This window comes from Pinus tabuliformis, chromosome 1_1 (genome assembly GCF_031772625.1).
Source record: "Pinus tabuliformis cultivar Carrire ecotype Pingquan chromosome 1_1, CPIR1, whole genome shotgun sequence".
NCBI classification, from domain to species: Eukaryota; Viridiplantae; Streptophyta; class Pinopsida; order Pinales; family Pinaceae; genus Pinus; species Pinus tabuliformis.
Window position 1 is genome coordinate 628,086,422 of NC_142297.1, and position 8,248 is coordinate 628,094,669.

At 33.0% G+C, this 8,248-nt stretch overlaps 1 pseudogene; it reads right to left on the minus strand.

The window, feature by feature from the left end:
• Nucleotides 1–325: 325 nt before the first annotated feature.
• Nucleotides 326–6,830, minus strand: LOC149214886 (eukaryotic translation initiation factor 3 subunit A-like; annotated as a pseudogene).
• Nucleotides 6,831–8,248: the final 1,418 nt, after the last annotated feature.

The following is an 8,248-nucleotide window of genomic DNA, read 5'->3' on the forward strand; positions in this document are numbered from 1 at the left end:
GAGTGGATAATAACCATACCTGGATTATGATTTAAGGAGGTACCTTTGGCCTATAAGTTAATAATAGTACTTAAGGTATTGGGTCCCTCGTACTGCAATTCATAACCTTGATATATGGGCTATTCAGACAATTCAATGAGATTATGATATATGGACTATTCTGATTCAAGGTCTTGCATAAATAAATTCAATGATGAGCTTACATTATTCTCACTCTAAAATAGACTCCATGCAGAAAAGCTAAATCCTCAATGTTAGCAAAAACTGTATTTTTATACAAAATATTGAAAATCAGATAACTGTATTACTTCACTTGACTTCCAAACTATATAATTCCTTTTAAATGGTTAACATTCAACCATACAAAATTCTACTTCATATCATCCGCACTAAGCCTCTTTATAATAGAAAAATCAGAAAATGGTATCATCCTTGACAGGACTATGATTTTCATTGTTTGATACACTTGTGATACCTGGAAACATGCAAGGGTTAACTTTAGAAAACCTCAAGAATTCTACTTTTAGAAGACAGAGGAGAATGTGTACACTTTAAACAACAAAGTGTAAGAAATATACTAAATCCAAGATTGTCACACCATATGGCATAAAATAGTAGAGACAAATGAACTGAACAAAGTAATAATTAAATTCCCCATCATATTTTGTAAGTTGTGTAACTCTAAAAGTAGGTCACAATTACAAATCACAAGTAGTCACACCACAGAATAATAGAAAGCATGAAACAAAAGTAGGAATTAAATCCCATCACCTGTTGTAACACTCTCAAAGTAGTTAGCCTTTCTAAAGAAGGAATGTGTTGCTCCAATTGCACTTATGGGACCGAAGAAGATGAAGAAAATTTGTCACTAAGCTTAGAGAGCCTGCCTAGAAGTGATTGAACTCTATCAGCAATACCTAAAGGGTGGAAATTATTTTCCAATAAATGATACAATTGTTTCACTTCGGTAGAACACGTGTCATGACACATTTGGAAACCTAAAACATAATAAAGACACAAGTTACCCACATAAGTAGATGTTGCCACTTTCTTTTCATGAACCTAAATAGCCTTTAAAGTCGGTATAACTAACTTATATTCACATATCCTCAAATTTTGACATATATTTGAAGGTAAGAGTTAGCATAAACCATCTTTTTATAAATAATAATGGAGATACATAGAACCAAATAGTTTTAAGTGAAAACACTTTTGAAGTATTAAAAAATAAAGACATTCTATCCAGTTATAATTGAAACCATCTTGCTAAAACAAGAATGTGTACAAGCATAAAGAGTGCTTAGAAAAATATATGTGTGCTCTCACTTCTTGGTAACATCAAGGAAAGAGTTAATTTAAAAATAAATTCTTTAATGAGCTCTATACCTAATACTTACCACTTCGGATAGAAGTTTTGAGCATGACAACTGCCAAAAAAACATATTATTATTAGACAAATTTGAAGAAAACTCCTTGAACTAAGCATAAAATACAATACTTATACTAGAAAAACTTATACAAATGCAAACATCTCAAACAATGACTAATGAACTTAAGCCTTTTCATTGAAATAACTTACCACTTCTCTTGTATCCATTCTAGAATCAAAACTAAATCTCAAAACTTAAAAGACTTACCATTCTTGAACTTATTTCCTTCTCATTCTCTAGCTGAAAATAGTGAGCCCCATGCCTGTGATCATAAGGCTCAATAGAAAAGGCAGCCAACAATCCAGATCATGCCATCAATTGCAAATTCTTCTATGATAAGTATTTATTTTATCTTTTCAGGAGGATATAGAGCTTGTACCATGCATAAGCATGATACAAATGACTTTGTAATATCCAAAAAATCTTTGTTAACATTGAATCGCAAATTTTCATAATTTGAGGTTTAGGAATATTCTTGACCATACACAAGGCCATGACTATCTTCTATAGAGTGAGAGGATTCCTACATATCATATGTCATCAGTCATAAGAAATAGTATAAGGAAAAAATATATTAAAAATAAACAATTTAGCTCACCAACTTACCACATCTCAAGCTTTGTTGTAGCCTTCAGTTGCTCAAACCTTGTATAAGGTAAAGCCAACAACTCTCACAGAGATTCGAGTGAGGCTTCTCTCTTCGATCCCTATACTTATTGAAATTTACAAGATGTTTGTCTATTATTTCAATAAGCCAACGGAACTTTGTTGTCCATTTATATGACAAACAGAATTGAAATGCCCAATATGCAGTCATTCGTCAATCCAATTAGGATTGTATTTAGCCATACTAGAATAAAGACATTATTCAAAACACTCTTTAATAGGAAACTGAAAAGCAACACAGGATTTTCCTTTATGTAATCATTAGATGTTATATCCACTACACATACTAGAAGGAGTGCATCATTTGTCTCTATCATTGAAACAAAATATATAATCTCTCGTTGAAACGAAATATATAGAACAAATGCTGCTATACTTTCCATAGACAAACATTTAAATCTCCTAAAACAAGATAGCTTCCATCCACTGTTGGGATTGGGGCACGCTGTATGGAGTTGTTAGTGAAAGAATTAAATTGAATACATGTTAACAACCATTACTACAAAATTATCCAAATTAAGTAATTGTTCCATCTATTCCAGCACTAGTTAATATGCACTCGCTGCATATGATGCTTCCAACTTTGAATTGTTATGTTCATGAAGTATTTATGTATGATCCTATAGTTTTTCCAAATAAAATTAAACCATGGGGCAACCAGTTCCCGATCAGACTTGTCTTTCCTTTTCTCTCCACTTACATAACTGAGCATAAATTCCTTTGGCATCTTCTTTGCCTCTAAGTCCTCAACATCAAGAGAAATCTCATATTCCTATGCTTGAGCTTGAGGGTGTTCACCCTTCTCACTAGAGAGATGGAGGAAATACTTGATAACCTCCTCCAAGGACCTCACATTCATTTGCATGCATATAATGTGATATTGAATAAGTCCATCCTTTGCAAACCTGCCACACCTCATATCCACACAAAGTTCCACATATTTGAAAATTATCTTTTCCATTGGGTTTTTCCATGCTCTGTACCATTTTGATGTTATCAAGGTGTGAAGTGCCTGTAATGTTGCATGCTTCTGGCCAACGTTCATCAACTCTGGATACAATTTAAAATAAAGCTCATTAATCTTCTATATCATTACTGAAAGAGTTAGGCAAGTATTCTAATTCTGTACCGTGGTTTCATGTGTTCACATTTAGGCACTAAGAACATGCCATTTATTTTTTATAATTATTTCTCTAAAATATTTCAACTCAGACTTGAGATAATGAGACAAGATCTTCTTATGTATTTTTCCTTATGTCAAAGCACAAAAGTGTCAACATTGATAATTTATTATTATTCTCCATAATTTCTTAAATAATATAAGATAAAAAATATTCACTCACTCTCAGGGCATAAATAATCATGAAACATCACCTAAGAATTCTTAATTTTATAAGTAAAATAGTAAAAGTTTAAAGACACACTCATCAATTAATTTGAGAGGAATCATAGGAGTAGATGCCTCACAGGAAGTGTCTCCTTTCCCTAAGCCTCACACTTCAAGTTGAAGTTCAGGTTCAACAATGATTAGTATGATTTCAAGTTCAATTTTTTCAATGAGGTTCAGATGAGGTTTCCCATTAGGTTCATTTATATAGTATATACATTTTCTATATATATGATAGAATATACTTGGAAAATGCTAGGATATACTGTAAGCTTGAGTTGTGACATGATGTTATTTATGAGCTTGAGCTATGGACTTGGCGAATAACCATAAGGTTCGTAGAACATCAATTTTTTTTAAGTTCTCCAAATTTCAAATCTTAATGTTGAAGTTCAGAAAAACCTTGTAACATAGTCCTTGCCTAAGTGGTTTTGAAGTGAAAATACAAAACAATTGTAAAGCAATAAAGAGAAAATGTACTAGACTTGTTATAATTCTATTGTAACAATCAAAACTATAACCAAATAATAATGACATATCCCTATCTTATTTCTATAATAAAAATACCATGGATCAAAATAGTCATATCAACCATTAAAAACATCATAAATTAAAATTTATTTTCGGCAATCCAGCATAAAAAGGAGAAAACCATTTTAAACAATGGGAACATTAGACACACAAATCAAGAAGTGGAGAGTATTGGTAGAAACAAGTAAAATGATTCACTTTCATGCCAACAACATTAAATTTGATTCAAAAGCTCAATTTTTTACTATAAAAGGGAAAAATAAACTAGATATGTCCTTCACGTCCTAAATACACAGGATTTTTAGTATGTCGAAATTCCATGACTTAAAATAATGGCCTCAAAGATATATACAAGGCTACAAAAATTAATGCCTATACATACTCCCCTAAAATGGTCCTTACAAAAATTCAAGGTAAAAAAAATATGACAACAAGGGCCTGCTACAAATATGAAGGGTTTAAAGCAACTTCTACAGTGAAAACATTAAAATACCAAAAAGACAAGATCAAGTAGGTCTCTACGGCTCCGCGTCTTTCTGCGGCTGCGGCTCTAGGTCTCTGCATGAGCGGATCTACAGGAATTCTCACTGTAATCGCGAACCTCCTGCACTTCTCCCGCCGATATGATCTACAGTATCTTCTCGTCTCTACTTTGTGGTGGGTCGTATTTAAATTCTGCGGCGTTGATTTATATTGCTCTGAGGTGGATCGATACTATAACCACATGATTTGATTCATCTCTGTGGTGCAAACACATCTATTCATCTTCTCCCGCCGATCTGGTCTGCAGCCAGATTTGGCCGATCTGCAGCATCCGTGAATATCTACAACAGCCTATATAACAAAGGCAAATATACAGCTTCTCCCATCTGCAACTTCTCGGGCGATCTACAGTTTCTCCCGCCGATCTGATCTGCAGCTAGATTTGGTCGATCTGCAGCTTTTTCTCCCACCAATCTGATTTGCTACTAGATTTGGCCATCTGCATCTTTGCCGATGATCGGCAGCTAGATGATCTGTAGCCCTCCAAGATCTGGAGGCACTCCAAGTTAGATCTGCAGTCCAAGTTATATCTAATAGGTCTGTTGCTCTGTCTGCCGATTCTTGCTCTTAGGTTTTTATATTTATTCAGATTTGCGACTCTATTGAGGTATAGAGGGGCTCTCTAGATCTGTGACCCTCCAAGTTGTAGATCTGTCGATTCTGTAGCTTCTCTTCGACAATATTCTATACTCAGTAGGAGAGCATTCTCCAGATGGCTTCCAGCTTCACGAAAATAGTCGTTGGCCCAGTTTCGTCCACCTTTAGAGGGCAAGCTCCTGCCTATATCGTCAGTAAAGCCCCATCTCTCACTTTCCAGGTGGTCCAGGCCTCCCTGGGTGAGGCCTTGAAGTTCTATGAAAGTGCCCTAATCTGCCAATTCAATGGTTTTTGGCCACGACTGACAGCTCTCCACAGTTGGATCTTGGAGGTATGGAAGCCTCTAGTTTCTAATGCAATTAATATCTATCCCTGTGCTATGGGTTTCTTTATAGTAGATTTTGAAAACCCTGAAAGTAGACAATGTATTCTAGATTCCGACCCTTGGTTTTGGGAAAAATCAGGCCTATTCATGAGCCCATGGAACCCATCATTCGATCCCTCAACAACAGTGATAACCTCAGCACCAGTTTGGGTGAGATTGCCAAACCTACCCTTACATCTATGGAATTTCTCTTCACTAAAAGCCATTGGAAATGCGATTGAGAAATTTTACTGCAGGTGTCCAGAAATAAAGGAATATGCCAGAACCACCTATGCATGCATCTGTGTGGAAATGGACTTCAGTGTCAGATTCCCAGCTAAATACACCTAACAAGTAAATACTTTGTGTGGAACCAGAAACTCGATTATGAAAGTGTCATCTTCAGATGTCGATCCTGCTTTGAGACAAGCCACCTAGCCAAAAATTGCCCAAAAGCCTCCCAGAAAAATTCTGCTAGAAAAAATCACCACAGATCTACATGGTGGGAAGGTGCACAAAAAGAACACTACACTGTCATCAAAGAAGCATTCTCTCAAAAAAACTCTGAATCACAAGAAATAGGTGAAGAAAGAAACAACTCTCAAGACACGCAGGGGGAAAGCCCTGCCCAACAACAAAAGAGTGAACTTGACAATCCCTCAAGTTATGCTGGTACGAATACTCCACAAAATAAATCTCCATTTAACAGCAAAGTAGATCTCGTAGACCAAACTTCTTCTCTGATTATCTTCAAAAGGACGAACACAATAGATCGCAAAGCTAAGACACCAATGTCCCAAGAATCAGAAGAGATGAAATAGATGCAAGATAAAGAAAGTTGGAAGACGGTAGAGAAGAAAAAGAACGCTACAACACCAATCTCGCCAAAAAAGACAAGGAGCAAGACAATTAGAAACAAAGAAAGAAAAGTATAGGTCCGATAGACCAATTTTGTCTCAATGGACAGTAACCATCCTCATCATCATCATCATAAAGACAAAAATGGAAACAATTCAATGATGAACCTTTATAGAAGATACTCTATTGCCCATTAACATATCTATTACATCCGCATCTTAAAGTTAAGCAATTTCAAATCCCAACCGTAGGGCTTGATGGACCTTCTTAATCTTAGGACCCCTTCTAGATGAAAATTTGAACACTACAAGAAAATTCATATACATGATGATTTTATGAGCTAATGAAGCTTACAAAATCATACAAATTTAACAAATATTTGTAAAAAATGGTCCATGTAACTAATACCTTCGACCCAATTCAGAGCATTTTCCGACTTGGCAAAGGTTGTCATGGTGATAAAACAACGTAGAATTCAAAACATCACGAACCCACCAACCTTATAGATAAGAGGGGATTTTACTTAAGAGTTAGTTTTTTTTTTAAGGTGGCAAAACCTATCAAACTTTTGAGGACAGCCATCTCTGTGCTATCCGCAAATGTTTTTCATTTATCAAGGAAATAATAAATTATAATTAAGATAATGGGAAAAAGTATATTGATAAAGAGAAAGTATATTTTAAATTAAAAATTGCAAAGAACTAATGGGTTTTGATTTAATTAGTTGGTCAAAATTTTAATTCTCTCGTTTCGTTTATAATAACTAATTTTCAATATTTTAATATTTTTTAAATAATTTAGAATTTTGTGCAATGATTATTAATATATTATCACACTAGATTTATTTTAACTTTCTATCTATTAAGTCTTGAGGTGGATAAAATCTCTATGGGCTCAAACTCTGAGAAATTTGATCCGTCTCCGACCTTGATAGGTTCATCTTGATAGATTCACATTGAAGATGGACGTAGGGTGGTTTAATTATTTAATATTAATAATTTTTTTAATTTTTATTTTTATAATCTCATAAAATTAATTAAAAAAATAATTATAACATATTTTGATTGTTTAATGAGAGATGGTTTTTGGGTATGTGGTATTGATGAGCCTTGGTATTGGCCCATCGTATTGAAAAAAAGTTAATAATATCCATAGTAATGTTGTGGTGAATATCCATAGTTAATTTTTTTATATTGTAAGTATTAAGTTTTTATGTGTTTATTAATGAAATTTAAATGTGGTTACAAAATTATTATTTTAATTTATATAGTAAAATGGATGGTAATTTATACCTACTATTTATATTCTATATATGTTAATGTGATAGAGGGTTTAGATATATCTCAAAAATAATTATAATCTTTTTGTTTTTAGATTTGATTTAAAAAATATTATAAATTAAAATCAAATAAAATATTAAGAAAATATTTTGATTGTGAAATGAGAGATGGTATTTTGACACTTTTTATTGATGAGCTATGGTATTGATCCATGGTACTCTAACAAATACTAATTACAAGTCATAATATCTATGGTAAATTTGAGGTGAATATCCATGGTTAAAAGTGTTGTTATATAGTAAATTTATTGTAAGTATTAAAGTTTTTTTATGTGCTTATTAATTAAATTCAAATATGGTTACAAAATCGTTATTTTAATTTATAAGGTAAAAATGATATTATTTTTATTAAACAAAATTACGATATAAAAATTAAATTTTATTATTATTATTATTATACTATAATATCTTCCTGGTAGTTAACTCTATATTACTTTTGAACTTTTATTAAATGTTTACAAATCTTTTACATCTTATAAATTCAACATATTAATATAAATATTTACATCTAAAAATGTCCACAAACTCGCTTA